This window comes from Hyla sarda, chromosome 1 (genome assembly GCF_029499605.1).
Source record: "Hyla sarda isolate aHylSar1 chromosome 1, aHylSar1.hap1, whole genome shotgun sequence".
NCBI classification, from domain to species: domain Eukaryota; kingdom Metazoa; phylum Chordata; class Amphibia; order Anura; family Hylidae; genus Hyla; species Hyla sarda.
Window position 1 is genome coordinate 103,875,219 of NC_079189.1, and position 24,485 is coordinate 103,899,703.

Consider the following 24,485-nt stretch of genomic DNA (forward strand, 5'->3'; position numbering starts at 1 on the left):
GGGATGAAACCCCCCATGGTCGCATGGTAAGATGGCTGGCTATCAGTGATAGCCACCATCTTACCGGGCACTGCGGGATGCCGCGAATAGCGGCAAAAATGTTCATGACGTACCTGTATGTCATGGGTCGGGAACACCTTGCCACTCATGACGTACAGGTATGTCATAGGTTGGGAAGGGGTTAAATGTCAAAATATAGTGTCTGCACCTGTGTTTGGTGGTGGTCTCGCAATTCTTATGTGATGTTATTTTTAGCTGCATACAAAATGAGTGTCTTTGCTGCTCTTTGGGAGCTTGTCTTTGCTTCAATGAGCAGAGCGACCTCTGTGTAGGAAGAAGACTATTCTCCACAGGGCTGCTGGGAATTGTAGTTTCATGAACAGCTCAGGTGTGCTGCAAACAGTAAGGTGACTGATGTGTGGGAAATAGAAAAGTGAGCTCACATTTACAAACAAGGGTTTCTGGAACTTGTAGTTGGAGGAAGGAAACTCCAACAAGAAATAGCCAGTTCAAAAAAAATAAAGTAGCAATTTTATAATAGACTTACAACACAACCATTTAGCCTCAAGACAAGCACAGATGCTTTCTAAGCATGTCCACTACTGTCTGGTAGGTAAGCACTAAAGTTACCTTATAATGGATAACCCCTTTGATAATCATCTGCATGGTCAACTACTGCTGACACCTTGCATTCTAATGGTGCCCATTATCAGAAAACAATTTGGTGTGGTACATATTAGGACCCGCACTATTAGCTGTACCAGTAGGTTAGTGTGGGAAATGCTGCTTTTAAATTCCCTTTAAAGGGGTATTCCAGGCAAAAACTTTTATATATATATATATATATATATATATATATATATATATATATATATATATATATCAACTGGCTTCGGAAAGTTAAACATATTTGTAAATTACTTCTATTAAAAAATCTTAATCCTTCCAATAGTTATTAGCTTCTGAATTTTTCTGTCTAACTGCTCAATGATGATGTCACGTCCTGGGAGTAGTGCATGATGGGAGAATATCCCCATAGGAACTGCACAGCTCCCGGGACTTGAGTCATCAGAAAGCAGTTAGACAGAAAAAAACAACTCAACTTCAGAAGCTAATAACTATTGCATGGATTAAGATTTTTTAATCAAAGTAATTTACAAATCTGTTTAACTTTCCGGAGCCAGTTGATATATATATATATATATATATATATATATATATATATATATATATAAAAAAAAAGTTTTGGCCTGGAATACCCCTTTAAGTATATAACTTTTTTTTCTTTTTTTAAAGACACACAGGTTTTCTGTTTTTGATTCTGGGGACATGAATTTAAGCTATAAAATGTCTTATTTGGTAAGCAGAAATAATCCGTTGATGAGCCAAGTGTAAATGCTGGTATTAGAATAGTCAACTAGTGAAATTGCATCGAGTAATTGAATTGCCTTTAAAAACTTATAATCTATTGACTAGTGTCTAAATTAAGTGGCAAATGTTTTATCACTTTATTTTAGTGGATGCTGCATTTGGTCAATATTAAATATCTCATTAGATGCAGGATTATAAAATTAGCACCATGCGGCTCAGTAGTTATCATTAAAGCTGGGAGACTAGTTTAAATCTTTTAAATGAAAATTTCTTAAAGTTCAACTCAGACTTAAATGCTTTAAAATATCAGCTAAGCCTTTCCCCCCACATTTTACAACTGCATTTTTGCTTTCTAAAAGACCTTTACTGACAAAGTTATGAAAATCAGACTCACCAATGCCATAAATCAAAGGGGCTGTACATGTATTAGAAAACATGGTTACAGCGCCACAACTGCCCACAGGTTGTGCATGGTATTGCAGGTTAGCCCTTTTCAGATAATCAATCACTTAAGGACAACACTACAAGGATGCATTTCCAAATGGAAAAAAATATTATCATGATTTTATGAGGAAACTTACAGACATGAGCTAAAAATAAATAAATAAAATAAACACTTAAAAAGGCTATACAGAAGCCAACATTTTTTTTCTAGTTGGTAGAGTGTTTCATTGAATACGTTTTAGCTGGTATGGGTATACCTTTGTCTCTAGTAACTTGCAATGTCAAAAGTTTTTTAAAAGGGACATTCAAGCTTTAAATACATGAGAATTAACCAACTGAACATCGACCATTTACCCAGACATATCTAGGTTTATACTGTGTTTGGGAACTATAATAAACATGAAATGTAGAGAACATTGAAATGTTTCACCAATTATTTGCCCAAGGCACATGCAACTGTGTGCCTATAAGGTTGCATTTGTGTGCCACTGACTACCATTAGAAATACATAAACCAGATGCTATGCATTCTGTTGAACATACAGCTGTACTGAAAAGTGTAGTCAGCTATGACTTTCAAGATACTAGAGACAAAGGTATACTCATACGAGCTAAAATGTATTCAATGAAACACTCTACCAACCAAATTTATTTTATTAGCTATATTGTAATACTACATGGCCGCTGCATGGATAATGTATGGCGGATAACGTATTCACTTGATTATATTAATTGATCACTAGGGGTTTCATAGTTTTCATATACATATATGTTGTGATGCATATTGCTTAAAGGGGCACTCCGACGCTAAGACATCTTATCCCCTATCCAAAGGAGAAGGGGAGCTGTCACGCCCCCTCCCATAGGCTTGCATTAAGGGGGTGCAGCGCGACATCACACGGGGGCGGGGCCGTGATGTCACAATGCTCCGGCCCCTATGATCGCCAGTAATCAGACCCGGGTTGAACATGCTCCAGGGACTGATTATAACGGGATGCTGCATGCAAGATCACGGGGGTGCCCAGTGGCAGGACCCCCACGATCAGGCATCTTATTCCCTATCCTTTGGATAGGGGATAAGATGCCTTAGTGCAGGAGTACCCCTTTAAAGAATGTGTATGTTTTTGGGTGAAAAAATGTTGCCTTGTCCTTGCAGCTATTACCTGTATGTTTCTGTACAAAGACAAAATACAGGAAGTGTGGGTGGGGTAAGCAGGGCTCTGTGCAGGCTCCTGAATTGTCATTCAGCCTGCAGTTTGAGTAGGGGCATGTCACAGAGCCTAAGTGTACAGAGCCTTGCTTGTCCTCTATGTACAGAGCCTTGCTTGTCCTCAGTGTACAGAGCCCTGCTTGTCCTCAGTGTACATAACCCTGCTTGTTCTCAGTGTACAGAGCCCTGCGTGTCCTCCGTGCACAGAGACCTGCTTGTCCTCACTGCACACAGCCCTGCTTGTCCTCAGTGTACAGAGCTCTGCTTGTCCTCAGTGCACAGAGCCCTGCTTCTCCTCAGTGCACAGAGCCCTGCTTGTCCTCACTGCACACAGCCCTGCTTGTCCTCAGTGTACAGAGCTCTGCTTGTCCTCAGTGTAGAGAGCCCTGCTAGTCCTCAGTGCACAGAGCCTTGCTTCTCCTTAGTGCACAGAGCCCTGCTTCTCCTCAGTGTACAGAGCCATGCTTGTCCTCAGTGTACAGAGCCCTGTTTGTCCTTAGTGTACAGAGCCCTGCTTGTCCTCAGTGCACAGAGCCCTGCTTGTCCTCATTGCACAGAGCCCTGCTTGACCTCAGTGCACAGAGCTCTGCTTCTCCTTAGTGCACAGAGTCCTACTTGTCCTCAGTGCACAGAGCTCTGCTTGTCCTCAATGCACAGAGCCCTGCTTGTCCTTAGTGCATAGAAGCCTGCTTGTCCTGCCCACACTTCCTGTATTTTGTCCCAGCCCAGACACACAGGTAATAGCTGGAGGAACAAGACAGATGTTAGCTATAAATCAATGACAAAAGGCAAAATTCTTTTTACACTTTGCGTTTTTCAGTTTGGCTTATGTTTTTTTTTATCCTTTTGACGTTTTTTCATTCTCTTTCAGCTCCTTGACGGTTTTGCAAAATTACAGCATTTTTCCCTGAAATCATGGGGTTTTTCCCCCATAGAAGTCTATGGGAGTAAAAAACCGCCAAGAAAAATGCCATGTGGGTTTTAACTTTGACGTTTTATTATTTTTTGGACTTTAGCGATCCAAAAAAGTTATGGCAATACCTTTTTTAATAATATTTTGTAGGGTACCATTAAAGAGGCACTGTCTTTGTTGAAAACTTTTTATATGTTATAGAACAAATGATTTGATGGCTTTTTGCAATATAAATTTATTTAAACATTTTTTTATTTTCCCCAGAAATTAAATCTAAAAATAGACACCACTTTAACCTAACCCCTAACCCCCCTCAGTCTTCAGCTGCACATGCTCCTTCATGTTCCCTAACCCCCCGGTCTTCAGCTGCACCCGCTCCTTGATGCCCCCAGACCCCAGCACCCCCCCAGGTTTTGGTTAGGACCGATCGTACCTCTGCCTCCACGGCAGCGCTGGCTGCCCGTGCAACAAGAGGATGTCAGGGACGTCAGTGATCAAGTAGTCGCCAGAGAGAAGCACTATGCAGGATGGGTGGGTGTGTCTGCGTATGTATGTATGTCTGTCTGTGTGTGTGTCTCTGTGTATGTCGCTGTGTATGTCTGTGTGTGTTGTGACCTAATGTGGGGGAACTGCTATTGTAGGGGAGATGCTACCAAATGTGGGGGAACTGCTATTGTGGGGGAGCTGCTACCAAATGTGGGGGAACTGCTACCTAATATGGGGGAGCTGCTACCTAATGTGGGGGAACTGCTAATGTGGGGGAACTGCTACCTAATGTGTGGGAGCTGCTGCCAAATGTGGGGGAGCTGCTGCCAAATGTGGGGGAACTGCTACCTAATGTGGGGAAATTGTTATTGTGGGGGAGCTGCTACCAAATGTGGGGGAACTGCTAATGTGAGGGAACGGCTACCTAATGTGGGGGAACTGTTACCTAATGTGGGGGAACTGCTATTGTGGGGGAACTGCTATTGTGGGGCAGCTGCTTTTGTGGTGGAGCGGCTACCAATTGTGGATGAACTGCTACCTAATGTGGGGGAACTGCTAATGTGGGGGAACTACTACCTAATGTGGTTAAACTGTGCTACTGTGGGGGAACTCCGATGCCATTAGCTACTGTGGGGGAACTCGGGTGCCTGTAACTACTATGGGGGGGACTCTGATGCCTGTAGGAACTCAGGTGCCTGCGCATACTGTGAGGGAACTCCGATGCCTGTAGCTGCTGTTGGGGAACTCAGGTGTCTGTGCCTACGGTGGGGGAACTCCGGTACCTGTAGCTACTGTGGGGGAACTCTGATGCCTGAAGCTACTGTGGGGGAACTCAGGTGCCTGCACATACTTTGGGGGAACTCAGATGCCTGTGCTTACTGTGAGGGAACTCAGATGCCTGTTGTTACTGTGGGGGAACTCCAATGCCTGTACCTACTGAGGCAAAATCTGATGTCTGTACCTACTGTGGGGGAACTCCGATGCCTGTACCTACTGTGGGGGAACTCTGATGCCTATAGCTATTGTGGGGGAACTCCAATGCCTGTAGCTGCTGTGGGGGAACTCAGGTGCTTGCGCATACTGTAGGGGAACTCCGATGCCTGTAGCTGCTGTGGGGGAACTCTGGTGCCTGCGCATACTGTGGGGGAATTCCAATGCATGTAGCTGCTGTGGGGGAACTCAGGTGCCTGTGCCTACGTTAGGGGAACTCAGGTGCCTGTAGCTACTGTGGGGGAATTCTGATGCCTGAAGCTACTGTGGGAGAACTCAGGTGCTGGCACATACTGTGGGGGAACTCAGGTGCCTGCACATCCTGTGGGGGAACTCTGATGTCTGTACCTACTGTGAGGGAACTCAAATGCCTGTGCTTACTGTGGGGGAACTCAGATGCCTGTACCTACTGTGGGGGAACTCAGATGCTTGTAGCTGCTGTGGGGGAATTCAGGTGCCTGTACCTACTGTGGGGGAACTCCAATGCCTGTACCTCCTGTGGGGGAACTCAGATGCCTGTACCTACTGTGGGGGAACTCCGATGCCTGTACCTACAATGGGGGAACTCTGGTGCCTGTAGCTACTGTGGGGGATTTTGGGTGCCTGTAGCTACTGTGGGGGAACTCGGGTGCTTGTAGCTACTGTGGGGGAACTCGGGTGCCTGTACTTATTGTGGGGGAACTCCAGTACCAGCCAGTGGCAGCTATGTTGATAAGCATCCAACTTTGCTAGAAAAAGATAAAACATATTCGAAAACGTATTCATAAAAATGCTGTACTTTTATTTATAAAATCCTTGCACTAACTTTATAAAAATCTATTCTTATATTTATACATTTTATAATGTTATGAACTCACCATAATGTCTTAGGAATACTGCAGGCAAGCTACAAGCATCTTCCTCTGTGTAACATGTACAACATGAAACCAGAGAGGAAAGGGTTACAGAGTAGAGTGCGGTGATTGGCTGACAGCTCAGGCTCGCTCCCGAGAATCAGAGCAGATGAGTCATCACTGTGAGGGAGACAGACAGACACGCCCCTCCAGCCTGCACAATGAAAAAGTAACTGAGCAGCAGATAAATGCTTATATCTCTGGATATAAAGATCCTAGAGACATAAAACATATATGTACACGATCAGGATTAGGTACCGAGTAAAATATTCATTTTTTGTTTTTTTTTGGAACTATGACAGGTACGCTTAACCCCTTCCCGCTATTGGACGCATGCATACGTCCAGGCGAACTACACGTTCGCGCAAATGGACGTATGCATACGTCCAAGCGATCTCCTGCTCTGCCGCGGGCAGCGCAGGAGATCGCGGGTGGGATTCAGCTGTCAATCACAGCCGGAGTCCCACCGCAGCTGCCGGGGCCGCGATCGCGCCGGTCCCGGCAGCATTAACCCCATAGATGCCGTGATCAGTTCTGATCACGGCATCTATGGTGTTTGCAGGGGGAGCGCTCTCCCCCTGCCCATCAACGGCGGCGCCGCGATAAAATAAGGGGGATCGGGGGTGTCCAAGACACCCTCGATCCCCCTTGAAGAGATAGGAGTGAGGTGGCAGGGTTGCCACCCCTCCTATCCCTGCTATTGATCGGCGGAGCGACCGACCAATAGCAGACTGGGGGCGGGGGGGTTCAAGTTCGGTTCCCCCCGCTATGCCCACCCATCAGTGTCCGGGCACAGCGGGGGGAACCGTGTAGTAGCGGCGGAGGCAGGTTAGGTTATAGGTTCTATTACCTAACTCAGTATTTTCCAACCAGTGTGTCTCCAGCTGTTGCAAAACTACAACTCCCAGCATGCACGTTCTGTCAGTGCATGCTGGGAGTTGTAGTTTTGCCCCCCCCCTCCCATGTGAATGTACAGGTTACATTCACACTGGCAGCGGATTACAGTGAGTTCCCTGCTTCAAGTTTGAGCTGCAGCAGCCGCAGCTCAAACTCCTAGCGGGAGACTCAGTGTAATCCGCCGTCAGTGTGAATGTAACCTAAAAACACTACACTACACTAACATAAAATAAAGAGTAAAACACTACATATACACACGTACACTGCCCCCCCTTCCCCCCAATAAAAATGAAAAACGTATCCTACAGCAGCATTTCCAAAACGGAGCATCCAGCTGTTGCAAAACAAAAACTCCCAGCATTTCCGGACAGCCATTGACTGTCCAAGCATGCTGGGAGTTTAGCAACAGCTGGAGGCACCCTGTTTGGGAATCACTGGTGTAGAATTCCCCTATGTCCACCCCTATGCAAATCCCTAATTTTGGCCTCAAATGCGCATGGCGCTCTCACTTTGGAGCCCTGTCGTATTTCAAGGCAACAGTTTAGGGCCACATATGGGGTATCGTCGTACTCGGGAGAAATTGTCTAACAAATTTTGGGGGGCTTTTTCTCCTTTTACCCCTTATGAAAAGGTAAAGTTGGGGTCTACACCAACATGTTAGTGTAAAAAAAAACATTTTTGTACACTAACATACTGGTGTTGCCCCATACTTTAAAATTTCACAAGCGGTAAAAGAAAAAAAGCCTCCAAAATTTGTAACGCAATTTCTCCTGAGTACGGAGATACCCCATATGTGGGCGCAAAGTGTTCTGGGGACGCACAACAAGGCTCAGAAGGGAGAGTGCAATATGTTCATTTGAGGTCTAAATTGGTGATTTGCACAGGGGTTGCTGATTTTACAGCGGTTCTGACATAAGTGCAAAACAATAAATACCCACATGTGACCCAATTTTGGAAACTACACCCCTCACGGAATATAATAAGGGGTACAGTGAGCATTTACACCCCACAGGTGTCTGACAGATCTTTGAAACAGGGGTCTGTGAAAATGAAAAAGAAATTTTTTAATTTGCACAGCCCACTGTTCCAAAGATCCGTCAAATGCCAGTGGGGTGTAAATTCTCCATGCACCCCTTATTACCTTCCATGAGGGGTGTAGTTTTAAAAATGGGGTCACATGTGTGGGGGTCCACTGTTCTGGCACCACGGGGGGCTTTGGAAATGCACATGGCCAAATTCTCTCTCCAAAAGCTCAATGATGCTCCTTCTCTTCTGAGCATTGTAGTTCGCCCCCAGTGCACTTCACGTCCACTTATGGGGTATTTCCATACTCAGAAGAGATGGGGTTACAAATTTTGGGGGGTATTTTCTGCTATTATCCCTTGTAAAAATGTAAAATTTGGGGAAAACAAGCATTTTAGTGTAAAAAAAATAAAAAAATTTTTACATATGAAAAAGTCGTGAAACACCTGTGGGGTATTAAGGTTCACTTTACCCCTTGTTACATTCCCCAAGGGGTCTAGTTTCCAAAATGGTATGCCATGTGTTTTTTTTTCTGTCCTGGCACCATAGGGGCTTCCTAAATGCGGCATGCCCCCAGAGCAAAATTTGCTTTCAAAAAGCCAAATGTGACTCCTTCTCTTCTGAGACCTGTAGTGCGCCAGCAGAGCACTTTTCATCCCCATATTGGGTGTTTTCTGAATTGGGAGAAATTGGGCTTCAAATTTTGGAGGGTATTTTCTGCTATTACTGTTTTTAAAAATTTAACATTTTTGCTAAACCAAGCATTTTTGGTAATTTTTTTTTTTTTTACATATGCAAAAGTCGCGAAACACTTGTAGGGTATTAAGGTTCACTTTATCCCTTGTTACGTTCCTCAAGGGTTCTAGTTTCCAAAATGGTATGCCATGTGTTTTTTTTTTGCTGTCCTGACACCATAGGGGCTTCCTAAATGCGACATGCCCCCCGAGCAAAATTTGCTCTCAAAAAGCCAAATATGACTCCTTCTCTTCTGAGCATTGTAGTTCGCCCGTAATGCACTTCAGGTCAACTTATGGGGTACCTCCATACTCAGAAGAGATGGGGTTACAAATTTTGGGGGGTATTTTCTGCTATTAACCCTTGCAAAAATGTGAAATTTGGAGGGAAAACACACATTTTAGTGAAAACATTTTTATTTTTTTTTTACATATGCAAAAGTCATGAAACACCTGTGGGGTATTAAGGCTCACTTAATTCCTTGTTACGTTCCTCAAGGGGTCTAGTTTCTAAAATGGTATGCCATGTGTTTTTTTTTGCTGTTCTGGCACCATAGGGGCTTCCTAAATGCAACATGCCCCCCAAAAACCATTTCAGAAAAACGTACTCTCCAAAATCCCCTTGTTGCTCCTTCGCTTCTGAGCCCTCTACTGCGCCCGCCGAACAATTTACATAGACATATGAGGTATGTGCTTACTCGAGAGAAATTGGGCTACAAATTCAAGTATAAATTTTATCCTTTTACCCCTTGTAAAAATTCAAAAATTGGGTCTACAAGAACATGCAAGTGTAAAAAATGAAGATTTTGAATTTTCTCCTTCACTTTGCTGCTTTTCCCGTGAAACACCTAAAGGGTTAAAACACTTACTGAATGTAATTTTGAATACTTTGGGGGTGCAGTTTTTGTAATGGGGTCATTTATGGGGTATTTCTAATATGAAGACCCTTCAAATCCACTTCAAACCTGAACTGGTCCATGAAAAATAGCGAGTTTGAAAATGTTGTGAAAAATTGTAAAAATGCTGCTGAACTTTGAAGCCCTCTAATGTCTTCCAAAAGTAAACACTTGTCAATTTTATGATGAAAATATAAAGTAGACATATTGTATATGTGAATCAAAAAAAAAATAATATTTGGAATATCCATTTTCCTTACAAGCAGAGAGCTTCAAAGTTAGAAAAATGCTAAATTTTCAATTTTTTCATCAAATTTGGGGATTTTTCACCATGAAAGGATGCAAGTTACCACAAAAATTTACCACTATGTTAAAGTAGAATATGTAACGAAAAAACAATCTCGGAATCAGATTGATAAGTAAAAGTATTCCAGAGTTATTAATGTTTAAAGTGACAGTGGTCAGATGTGCAAAAAAGGGCTGCATCCTAGAGGTGAAAATGGGCTGTGTCCTTAAGGGGTTAAAAAAAGAAATACAGTAGTGATGGAAAAAATCATATTTAACTAAATTAATCTTTGTTTTTACAAAGTTTTTATACATTTTTAAACAGGGATCAATTTATGTGTGCTGGCAGGGCACAAAAAATGTAGCCAACAATAATAAAAAAAATGTAGGTAGTGCTGAGAGCTGTAGTACCTGCATTAATAGACTGCAACAGGTGTCAGAAGTTACACTCGCTGCGATCTGTCTATTAATAGTGTGCTCCATGTTGGGAGTAGTAGTACCTGCAATTAAGGACATATCACAGCGGCTGTCACTCCTGACACCCGATGCGATCGTCCTCTCTATTGCAGAGATGCGGAGCAGCTTTCTCCTCCACTTCACATCTCTGCTCTGTACTCCGGCCGGCCAGTGATATGAATAGAGCATCACTCATTCATATTTCCCTCTGAGAGCTGTGATTGGCTGCATCCATGCGGCCAATCCCCAGTCTGGGCGGAAAATATGAATGAGTGATGTTCTATTCACATCACTGGCCGGCCGGAGTATACTGCAGAGATGTGAGCGCTGTATAGAGCCACTCAACATCTCTGCTATATTATGGACGATCGCATAGGGCGATGTGTCTATTAGTACAGGTACTACTACTCCCATCATGGAACAGGCTGTTCCATGCTGGGAGTAGTAGTACTACCTAAAAAATGTTTAACATTTTTGGAAAAAAAGTGAAACACACACACACTTTATTAAAAAACTAATTTTAAATACATTTTTCCAAACTCTACTGCATCCTTTTTATTTATTTTTTATTTTTTTGGTACCCAACAAATTTTGAAAAAAGACGCCAAAGGGGCCAAAAATGCAATTTCCACTCAAATGCAAATGCACCAGATGTTGCACTGGCATTTTTTTCTGTGAAAAAAAAAATGCAGGAAAAAAAAACAAGTGGAATCCGAGCCTTGCTCTGTTTCTGGCAGGTCCTGTAGTCATTAGTTGAAAAGCTAACAACTGATCTATCACTTTATTTTTAATATTTACCCCAATTAAAATATGTTATATACCTTTTAGGGCATCTTGCTGTATGCATCTGTAGTAAGGATATATTTTTAGCATATCAAATATGTACCACCAAATAAGATAAATGCATTCTTACCTTATCTTGCATCTGAAAACATAGATTATGAAAAAAGAAAGTATTGATTTGATTTTTTTTTACTGTACATTACTTGACAAATTCCATACAGGATTCTAGTAAATAAAAATAGGATGCAAAAATTACAACTACAGTACAAATCTATATTTTAAAGTGCTCCATTTTGTGCAGGTATGGTGACCTGCATGCCCAATAAAACCTTGGCGTTGGTGTGCGGGCTCAGATATGTCCTTCATATAAGGATATACTGGCTAATGTCTAAATTTTACATCAGTTTTGAGGGTTAGATAATGTCATTGTTTACATCCACCACAGTAGTGAACCTATATTGTGGTCTACAAATGCAGGACCTCCACCCCAGCCTAGGTGCACAACTGCACTTGGGGTTGAGGACCGCCTGCCATTTTAGTCCATGTCAATGCTGTTGTTTATTGTTTAAATTTCATGCATTCACACGTTTATCTGGAGTAGGATGCCATTGTGGTACTTGTGACCGTCTGCAGGCATCCTCCATTGTATGCATATTATGCTGGGGATCGCCCATAGCAACGGACCACAAGTGCAGGACCTCCACCCCAGCGTAGGTGCACAACTGCACTTGGGGTTGAGTACCTCCTGCCATTTCAGACCACGTCAATGTAAGCTGCATGCCCAATACATTATTTTATAGCATAGCTGAGGTGTAGAATGAGAAGAAAAATAACTGCATTGTCTTAAAAATACTTGAAATGATAAGCCTATCTGGCTGTATTTGTGGGAGGGGCGTTGAATGTTCATCACCCCCCCCCCCCCCCCCGTCACACAGGTGTGTGCTATTGGTGGGAGGGGTGTTGCATATTTAATGCATGCCCCTGTCACTTAAGTGCGCACGTTGCGTCGGCGAAATCTCAGTTACTGTGCACCGCAGGTAGCTTGGACATCCCCTCTAACAGTATGGAGTTGGTGGCAGGGGTTTTTCCGGTGGGATTCTGGTGGCATTTGGTAAGTGCCAGTGTCCGGCAAGGGGTTCTGGGCTGTTAATCTACTTACATGCTATCTTTCGCACGGTGGGCCGAGGGCAAGGGCCTACAGCGCTGCCGAGTGGGTCGCATGTGGCCACTGCGGTACGCTTACCTCGTGTATTGGCGGTCTCTGCAGGGGTTCCGAGGTGACGGGGGCTGTGGGGCTCCCGACATAGTTTCAGTGTGCTGGCAAGGCTGATAGCAGTACACGGACGCTGGCGCTAGGTGGCGCTGTGTGTGCACATGTACTGTTTTTTTACAAAAATAAAAAGTAAAAAGAGAAACTAGGGGTTTAGCATGGCTTATAGTTAGGTAGAATCATTTTCACTGTACCATGTTATGTATAATAATTTTTTTTTTTTACAGGTGAATTAAATGTTTTAATTGTATAGGGGCGCTTCTGGCGGTGTTTAATACATTTTTTTTTAATCTTATACGGTTCATACACTCGGAATATCATATACAGTGGTATAGTTATGAGGTTTTACAAAACATTCTTTTCCCGTTATGCGCAAAATGTTCTGGCATGGCTGCTGTATGGTACATATACTTGTAATGACTTGTGCAGCGGGTATGCAGGCATAGTGTTGTGTACAGTACAGGCGCACAGTGTTATATGTAGAGGGTACGGTTATAGGTATGTATTCAGTTTTCATACATTCGTAGCATTACATACGGTCCACGCGGTTACAATATTACAAGCAGCAAATACAGTATTGCTTTGTTAATTACGGAACATTTTGTTATTCATAACATGTGCATAACTATTATAGCAGTCATAAGACGTGTTTTCATGATAGCATTTACAGTGCATTAATTTAATTTCATGTAGTTTCACAGGTTTTAGTGTTTACGGTGTTTTTTACCTTGGTAGATACATTATAGCATTACAGGGCATGCGCTTGTAGCATTGGGGCACACGTTTCATTACATTAGTAACTTATGTTTGTTATGGTCGTTACGTTTGCGTTGGCATAGCTGTGGTAGCGTGTAAGCTTGTCAGCTTTTCTGTGGGTATGCGTATTGAGTCAACAATAGAGTTGTTAATGTATAGGTGACAGCGTTTTTGTTTAGAGGCTCCACTGTATTATGTCATAGAGTTGTGGCAGAGATGCCGATTGATACGCCCATGACATTTGTGTTGTGCATACGCCTATGGCATTATACCGTTCATGGTCGCTTGGGATGTCATATGGTCGGTACTCCCATGGCATCTATTGGATACGAAAGGTGCTTCTTTGTGCATACTCTGGACAGTGATACTGTTCTCAGGCTTATTGAGTCAAACTGTCATGCGCTCTGGGCATTTGTACTGTTTCACATGCTTGTTCATTTTGGGCACACGCTCAGGGCAGGAATACGGCCATACTCCATAGCAATCGTATTGTCCATAATCTCTCGATATCTATACTGTTCCCAGGTTTAGGGTATGTACACTTTTCACACGCTTATGGCATCTATATCATTCATTCACTCAGGGCCACGTTTCTGGTACGCTTGTGGTGGTCATACCGTTTTAAGCTAACTACATTAATACTTTTCATATGCTCTTGGTAGCTACAGGTTTATGGCAGCTATACTGTTCATTAGCCCACGGCATTAATATTGTCCACTAGCTCACAGTACTTGTTATGACATGATTGGGCCCTTGATCTATTCATATGCATATGGCGTATATATTGCAATAAGGGTATTTACACTGTTCATATGCTCTTGTTCTTCATACACTCATAGGTTTCATGCAATGTGTGTTATCGTGGTTGTTATGCTGCACATACGCTTGTGCATTGGTTTCAGACACTCAGGGCATTTATATAGAACATAACATTATACAGTTTATTACGCTCATAGTATGACGGTTGTTTTTCCCAGCATACCTGCCACTTCTGCAGGGGATCGGTCGACATGATGGTTAATTTCTCTCACATTGCTGCGCAACAGCATCATGACACATAGCTGGAGTATACCCCTCATATCTGCACCGACTGCAGAGGGATACATTGCACAGGCGTTGCTACTGACACGTTTTAGAGTGGCAACATCACAACACATAGACGGTTGTATACCCAGTATACCTGCCATGTCTGCAGGGGGATACATCGCATAGTTGTTTGTTACTGACATGTTTTTTTCAGAGCAACAGCATCATGTCACATAGGTGGTTGTATACCCTTCGTACCTGCCACGTCTGCAGGGGGGTGCACCGCGCTGTTGTTGTTTACTGACACGTTTTCAGGGCAACAATATTTTGACACATAGGTGGTGTATCCTTCGTACCTGTCACATCTGCAGGGGGATACATTGCATAGTCGTTGGTACTGATGCATATTTAGGGCGACAACATCATGACACATAGGTGATGGTGATCTTTCGTACTTGACACCTCTGCAGGGGGATGCATGGTGCAGTTGTTGTTACTGACATGCCTTCAGAGCGTCACCTGCACAACACATAGGTGGTGGTATACCCATTATACCTGCCACGTCTGCAGGGGGATACATTGCATAATGGTTGTTACTGACACCTTTTCAGAGCGACAACATCATCACACATAGGCGGTTGTGTATCGATCACACATGACACGGTAGCAGGGGAATTCGCTGAGCAGTTATTGTTATGGCCATGTCTTCAGTTCAATAGCATGTCAAAACATAGGCGGTGGTATTCACACCATGCCACGTTTGCAGGGGGATACGTTGCACAGTTGCTGTTACTGACACATTTTTAGAGTGACAACGCCAACGCACATAGGCGGTTGTATATCGATCATGCATGAATCGCCTGCAGAGTTAATTCACCGAGCAGTTGTTGTAATGGTCATAACTCAGAACAATAACATCACGACACATAGGCGTTGGCATTCCCATCATATCTGCCACATCTGCAGGGGATACACTGCATAGTCATTGTTACGGAAAAAATTTTCAGAGCAACAATGTCACGACTCATAGACGGTAAACATAGATGGTACACACATCACAACTGCCCCGTGGGCAGAGGATACACTCTGCAGTTGTTGTCACTGTCACGTCTGCAGGGCAACAACAGCACGACATACAGGTGACTGTATACTCTTTTTATTTAACACAGCCAGAGGAGGATGCACTACGGAGTTGCTGTTGATGACACGCTCTCAGAGCAAGAACAACATGGCGCATTAGCGTTGTAGTCCCTGCATACCTGTCACTCCAGAAGTGGGATACACTGGGTATTTTTGTTGACACATGCAGCATTTTTTGTGAAAAACTCCAAAATATTGTGAAAAACTGGAAAATGTCTGGTGTTTTTTTTAACCCATTAAGGACTCAGGGTTTTTCTGTTTTTGCACCTTCCTTTTTTCATCCTCCTTTTTAAAAATCATAACCCTTCAACCTAAAATTCCATATTATGGCTTATTTTTTGTGCCACCAATTCTACTTTGCAGTGACATTCCAGTGACATTAGATCCACTGCAAAATTAAAAAACAAATTAATTGTGCGACAAATTTGAAGAAAAAAAAAGCCAGTTTGTTAATTTTGGGGGCTTTCGTTTCTACGCAGTGCATTTTTTGGTAAAAATGACACCTTATCTTTATTATGCAGGTCCATATGATTAAAATGATACCCTACTTACAGTATATAGGTTTGATTCTGTGATCTGGTAAAAATCATAACTACATGCACAAAAATGAATACGTTTAAAATTGTCATCTTTTGACACCCTAATACTTTTATATTTTTCTGCGTACGGTATGAAGGCAAATTTTTTTGTACTGTGATCAGAAGTTTTGAGTGGTATCATTTTTATATTCACTGGACTTTTTGATCTCTTTTTATTCATTTTTTCATGATATAAAAAGTGACCAAAAATACACTTTTGGATTTTTTTATGCATATACGCCATTGACCTTGCGGTTTACTTAATGATTTATTTTTATAGTTCAGACATTTCCACACAAGGCGATGCCACATGTTATTTTTTTAATTTTTATTTACACAGTTTTTTTTTAAATAGGAAAAGGGGGGTAATTCTTTCTTTTATTAGGGAAGGGGTTAACTTATCTTTATTAACTTTTATTTCACACATTTTTTTGCAATGTTATAGCCCCCTCTAGGGGCTATAACACTGCACACACTGATCTACACAGATCACTGCCATGCATTAACATGGAGATGATCAGTGTTATTGGCGGTCGATTGCTCAAGCCTCCGTTCACTTTCTAGCTGATCGGAATTTCCCCACTATGCTCCCGATCAGCCCGTCTAAGCTGCCAGGAGTGTATTTTTATTACTTTAGATGCGGCGATCAACTTTGAACGCCATGTCTAAAGGGTTAATAGTGCACGGCACAATGATCGGTGCCGAACGCTTTTAGCCCAGGGTCCCCGCTTTCATTAGCCATCGGGACGGACCCGCTACGACGCAGGGTCACGGCCTGCGTCCTTAAGAGGTTAAATAATTTTTTTATGGTGTTCACTGTGCGGTAAAAGTGATGTTATATTTATTCTTTGGGTCGATACGATTAAGGCGATACCAATTTTATATAGCTGTTTATGTTCTTTTTCCTTTTCTGAGCAAAATTCTTCAACTTTTTTGTGTTATCATTTTCCAACAGCCGTAACTTTTTTATTTTGCAGCCGACACCATTGAGTGAGGGCTTATTTTTTGGGGGAAAAGCTGTACTTTTTATTGGTATCATTTCTGTGAAACATGCTTGCCATTTGTATTATTACTTTTATTATTTTATTTTTAACTTTTTACAGGTTATACTATGTTGCAATAAATTTGTACTGCAGCACAGTACCACCTGATGAGCTGCACACACTACAGCCTGTGCTATCCAGCCTATGGCTGGATCTCACAGGCTTTAGTAGCTGGCAGATAGGAGGCCATCAGCTGGCCTCCTGCTGCTATAACAACCAACGGCGACCCGCGATCGTATCCACCGTATCCACCAGCGAAGCACCCTCCCCCTGTTAACATCATAGATGCCATGATCAGGATTGATCACGGCATCTATGGGGTTAATGCAGCTTGACAGCCGGATCCCGCTGCCAATCTCCTAAATTGCGCACGGCAGAGCAGGAGATCAGCAGGATGTATGCATGCGTCCCAGCATGCAAACATGTCGGTTGCTGGGATGTTTGCATACATCCTGTAGCGGGAAGGGGTTAAAGGGGTACTCCGGTGGAAAACGTTTGTTTTTTTAATCAACTGGTGCCAGAAAGTTAAACAGATTTGTAAATGACTTCTATTAAAAAAATCTGTACTTATTAGCTGCTGAATACTACAGTGGAAATTATTTTCTTTTTGGATTTATTTTCTGTCTGCCCACAGTGCTCTCTGCTGACACCTCTGTCCGTGTCAGGAACTGTCCAGAGCAGAAGAAAATGGACAGAGGTGTCAGCAGAGAGCACTGTGGACAGACAGAAAAGAAATCCAAAAAGAATTTCCTCTGTAGTATTCAGCAGCTAATAAGTACTGGAAAGATTAATATTTTTTAATGGAAGTAATTTACAAATCTGTTTAACTTTTTGGCACCAGTTGATTTAAAAAAAAAATGTTTTCCACCTGAGTACCCCTTTAACATCACCAGTCTCCTGTCGGCCCATGTGAGAGGGCCTGAGCCATGATCTTGCACAATCGATAGATTTCTATTATGAGTCTTTTAGCTGATCTTGCTGCACGTAAAACCATCTGTTGTATAATCTCAGAAAATAGTAGAACAATGATTTTCAATCATCGCAAAACAATAAACATAATAGTAATAATATTTTGTATAGATATAGGTAACAAACAGAAATAGATGATGGACCTAGTTAGATATATATTTATCTTTGTTAACTTTATGACTAAAGTAAGTTAGTCAGCTTGGTTCCCATTAGACACAGGTGTTAGGGCCAACTGCTAGATGTGAGTGCCCAATATTGGCCATACTTTACCCACAGAAGATGCAGGCACATACATCTCCATCTGGGTATAGACTGAGTGATATATTTAGCTATAGCTTCCACCGAACATATTGTAACATAGCTTTATGGCTGCATTCTTATTCATACATTTTCGAGTTATATGTTGGCAAATTGAAATGTTTCTTGACGTGACCCCCACAATTGATCTTATCTTGTGCTACACCTATTAAAACCACAGGATAAACGGAAAATAAATAGCCAGAGAAATGGGTTACAAATACCATAGGAAGAAAACCAAAGTGTCAGTTCAAGAATTGTTCTTCTGAAATTTTATGGACTAGGATTTCCATGAAATCTATATATATAAAACTCAACGTGTGTGTGTGTGTGTGTGGTGTGTGTGTGTGTGTGTGTGTGTGTGTGTGTGTGTGTATGTATGTATGTATGTATGTATATATGTATGTATGTGTGCATGTTCCACAAAAACTTTCAAACGGCTAAAGATATTAACATGAAACTTGGCACACATGTTACTTATATGTCAACAACAAACATAGGATAGGTGATTTAACCCTTATTCACCCCCATTTGCCAAGGGTGGGGCTTATGTTTAAAGTCCCATGCAAGTCAATGAGAAATATATGTTACTGCATAACTTCCAAACAGCTGGAGATATTTTGATAATACTTGGTCACATGTTACTTATATGTCAACTTAAAATATAGGATAGTTAATTTAACCCTTAACTATCCCCGATTGTGAGGGTCGGGGTTTCGTTTAAAGTCCCTTGCAAATCAATGGGAAATGTATGTTCTCACATAACTTCGGTACGGCTAGAGATATTTCAATACCTGGTACACATATTATGGGTCGGGATAGGAGGTCGACATAGGAGGTCGGGATAGGAGGATGGGATAGGAGGTCGGGATAGGAGGACGGGATAGGAGGACCGGGATAGGAGAACCGGGAAAGGAGGACCGGGATAGGAGGACTGGATAGGAGGTCGGGATAGGAGGTTGAGATAGGAGGACGGGATAGGAGGACGGGATAGGAGGTCGGGATAGGAGGTTGAGATAGGAGGTCGGGATAGGAGGTCGGGATAAGAGGACGGGATAGGAGGACGGGATAGGAGGACGGGATAGGAGGTTGAGATATGAGGACGGGATAAGAGGTCATGATAGGAGGACGGGATAGGAGGACTGGATAGGAGGTCGGGATAGGAGGTCGAGATAGGAGGTCGAGATAGGAGGTCGAGATAGGAGGTCGGGATAGGAGGTCGGGATAAGAGGACGGGATAGGAGGACGGGATAGGAGGATGGGATAGGAGGACGGGATAGGAGGTCGGGATAGGAGGTCGGGATAGGAGGACGGGATAGGAGGTTGAGATAGGAGGACGGGATAGGAGGTCGAGATATGAGGACGGGATAAGAGGTCATGATAGGAGGACGGGATAGGAAGTTGAGATAGGAGGACGGGATAGGAGGTTGAGATAGGAGGAAGGGATAGGAGGTCGAGATAGGAGGACGGGATAGGAGGTCATGATAGGAGGACGGGATAAGAGGACGGGATAGGAGGTTGGGATAGGAGGACGGGATATATGGACTGGATAGGAGGACGGGATAGGAGGACGGGAAAGGAGGATGAGAAAGGAGGTTGAGATATGAGGACGGGAAAGGAGGACGGGAAAGGAGGACGGGAAAGGAGGACGGGATAGGAGGACGGGATAGGAGGACGGGATAGGAGGACGGGAAAGGAGGACGGGAAAGGAGAACGGGAAAGGAGGTCATGAAAGGAGGACGGGATAGGAGGTTGAGATAGGAGGACGGGATAGGAGGTTGTGATAGGAGGACAGGATAGGAGGACGGGTTAGGAGGACGGGAAAGGTGGATGAGATAGGAGGACGGGATAGGAGGTCGGATATGACAACAATATATGAGGACGTGATATGAAGTCAAAAGCTTCCTCCTTTGTTTATTTTCCTCCCCAACAAGGATTAGGAAGGAAAAACCGGGCAACGCCGGGTACTCAGCTAGTTCCACATAAAGCCAAATATCACCCTGTGCAATGCTGGAGTACTGGGGGTGGTGGAAAGTACTGTATATCACAATGAATGTTGTGGAAAATTATATTTCATTGATTTCAGTCTTTTAGTTATAGATTTCCACATCTGTTGCACAGTATATGATAATAAAGGGATGTGGTAGATTTTAATTGTTCTTATCGAATCCTTTAACAAAAAAAAAGTTTGTATTATGTGAAAAAAGTTTGTAATTTGCATATAATTCATTTCAAAAGGCAGGCGCCTCCTGTCACACTATTGTTGAGTTATTCTTATTGAAATGAACTGGATGACTCTATTCTTTTCTTTGTATCTGCACTAAATGAAATGACTGTTATCTTTAGCTTGTAGAGATATATCACTTCTATCTATTATCTATCTCCAGCACAGCACATTAATACTTTACCTTTTAAACTTACCAATTGTATTCTCAAAGTTCATGACAAAAAATGCTTTAATTACATTTTTAACCTCTCCCTGATATCTGATGTACATGCATGTGAAGCTATCAGGGCAGAGATTGTGTATTCGGCTCAGGAGCCCTATCCATTTCATGCATGCTGGGTGTTATTTTGTTATTTACATGTGAAATAGCTTCTATCTTGACAGCATCTCATTGGCTACACAAGGGACCCCTTCTCTCTCACCTCGGTATTTGAATTCTGAATTCTATGCCATGTATCAATGCAACATACACTAAGAAAGAGACAGGCAGCTGTATACAGCAATTCTTTAAGTTTTCCTTTTACTGATGAAAAATATGGATGCTGTACTTTCTTAGATTGCCTTCCTATAGAAGCATTGCTAGAGTCCTAAAAAATCCGGGACATGGGCACTCTGTGTTACATTTTGCTCAACAGACTCATGGCTGGGCTGGTACATGTCTGTAATACGGATGCAAAAAATGCATTTGCATTATTCTAGAGTGAATCCAGCCTTAGGCTATTTGTAACACAGCATATTTTCACATGTAATTTTTTGTCAAGCATGTGTTTTTGCATTGTGACCCCTTTGATAATATTTAAATGGATACAAAATAAATGAAAACTTTTACGCAGGACTTCTGACTGATCACTGAATATCTTCTTTTGTCCTGAAAATCATAAAACAGTTGTCAGCACCCAGACCCCATATGTTGTCAATATAGAGGCCCACTTTAAGCTCATGAAAACAAGCAGCATGCCAGAGCACTGCCATGCCATGATGTGGGGAGTGCATACTGACAAATCTGATGGCCACGCCATTCCCATGTGTTCCTGCAGGACTTAAAGGGGTTATCCAGGAAAAAACTTTTTTTTTTTTTTTTTTTATATATCAACTGGCTCCATTAAGTTAAACAGATTTGTAAATTACTTGTATAAAAAAAATCTTAATCCTTTCAGTGCTTATGAGCTGCTGAAGTTGAGTTGTTCTTTTATGTCTAAGTGCTCTCTGAAGACACATGTGTCTGGAACTGCCGAGTTTAGAAGCAAATCCCCTTAGCAAACCTCTTCTACTCTGTGCAGTTCCTGAGACAAGCAGAGATGTCAGTAGAGAGCACTGTTGCCAGACAGAAAAGAACAACTCAACTTCAGCAGCTGATAATTATTGAAAGGATTAAGATTTTTTTATGGAATTAATTTACAAATCTCTTTATCTTTCTGGAGCCAGTTGATATAGAAAAAAAATAGTTTTTTCTTGGAATGCCCCTTTAACTAGTGTACATACACAAAACTTGATAGATCTATTGCATGCAGACTTCCACACATTTATAAACAAAATGACACACATATGCACATATTCATAGTCATACAATACACTGACCTGCATGCAGGCAGTCCTCTCACATGTAAGAACTGCTGTGGATGGGGTAAAGAGGAGAGAGAGGAGTGGACAAGGATGCACAGTTAGCATTGCAGAGAGGCTCCCAGGTCATCACCTGCAGTGCAACCTCTGCAGCCTGCCATGCGGTGCATCTCCCCCCCCCCCCATCCACTCCTCTCTGACCGATAGCTACAGGAGGAAGCTCTTGGACACTCCTGTGTAATTGTATTAGGTTGCAAGTTTCCCCTGACATTGCAGAACCCACCACCAGCTGTTCCCCCTGCTGGTGACACTGCTGCCCTCTCCCAAGAGCACTGTGAGATGTGCAGCACAGCTCTAGACCTTTTTATTCAAGGCATGGTGTCCCCAAATTTTAATGCCTAACGACCCCACTACTCTCCATATTTACATCCATAACAGCTATAACTTTTTTTGTATTTTTTTTAAATCTTACATAAGACAAGCTGCAGTTGTTCTTGTTTTTCTTTTTGTTGGTGTTTAATGCATATCAACTATTATTAGGAGTTAAATGCAGAATGCTATATAGCAAAGGGATAAAACATCTGGCACCACCTGTCTCGCTAAGCCCTTGTGTATGTAGAAGAGTGTGTGGCCCGGAATCCGTGCTTACAGATAAGTGGTGCTAAGAATAATAACCAGTCCAGGTAAGGGAATCAATACAGAAAAGAGACTCGGTGACTCACCATTCCTGCAGTTCAACTTCTCTTTATTCCAAGGAAAGCAAAGTACACATCAAGTTGAGGAAGGGCTGGAAAGGAGGCAGGGGTTGTGGGTAAGACTGCACAGTTTCGTGCCGACTTGGCACTTCTTCTGGCTACTTGCACACAGAATGCATTTGCGATATTTTAAATATATCTATGCTATGTATATATATATATATATATATATATATATATATATATATATATATATATATGTTTTATTTATGTTTTTGTGATTTCACTTAATAAAATACATTACAATTTAGTTTTTGGCACCCTTCAAAAAGCTTTTCTTTCAGTAACTGGAATTTATTATTCATTGCTCCAATGCAGAGTGGCTATATTGCACAAATTGCAAAAAAATAAAAATAAAAAAAGCAACATTTGTTTTTAATTTTAACACTCTGTGTTGGTGTATAGAATCATAAATAATACTACTTTTTTCTGCCCACAATGACCTAATATGAATTGAGATATATCTTATTATACTGGTTTATTATGTGAGTGAAGAATTATATTCCAAGATTTTTCCACTCATAGATAACAGTATAGTATGAGGCTAAGCAGAGACCTGATTAAAGCAAAGGCAGAATAAATAAAGACTATCTAGATGGAAAATATGACACAATATAGCAGGGTGTACTGAGAGTACTAAGACAACAGGCCTTGGGGTCTTCACTAGATTCCCGGCTGCCATGTTATCTGTGTCATGGTGTATGTTAGCCACTGCTCCAATTACTCTCTATGGGACTTTTGAACATAGATAATATGTTACACTTAGGCTGGGTTCACACTACGGAATTTCTAAGCAGAATTCTGTTTTGAAATTTCGATGCCGCAGAGTCCTATTGCTGGCAAAGGGATTCCCCTGCACAGTGCACACTGCAGAGTTTTTGGAGAGGACATTCTGCCTGGCAAATCTGTTCAAAAAAATTTTTCAGAACATTGAACTTGTTTAATATTCTGGCGGACTTCTGCTTTGTGGACATTGAGACAGAATGGGGGGAAGCAATGTCTGCGTGGTCCTTGTGCCCACTGATTAAGTTGGTGCTGGTTGCACTTGAAATCTCCAGACGGATTTTGTCAATCCGGAAATTCCAAAGTGTGGTTCACACTTAGGACAGAATAAATAATCAAAACTAAATTAATTGTACACAATATAATATTTGTTCTTGTTTATAGCTAATTGTTTGGTCCCTCAACAGAAGATCAACATACAGTAACAGGCATACACTTCTCTGCACATGCTAATTGATTTCAGATGATGGTGAACAGTCAGCGTTTATGTTAAATATTCAATCTCTAACATTTAAAGTAGACATCTGGGATAAGAGAGAAAATCCTCATAAACCATTATCTGCATTTCTGGAATATTTAATAATATATAGTTAGCTCTCAAAAGAATAAAGGGTTATTTGTAAGTTTTAGCTTTTACATAAAAATTAGAACATTTGCGTTTACACTGCTCAAAAAAAATAAAGGGAACACTAATATAACAC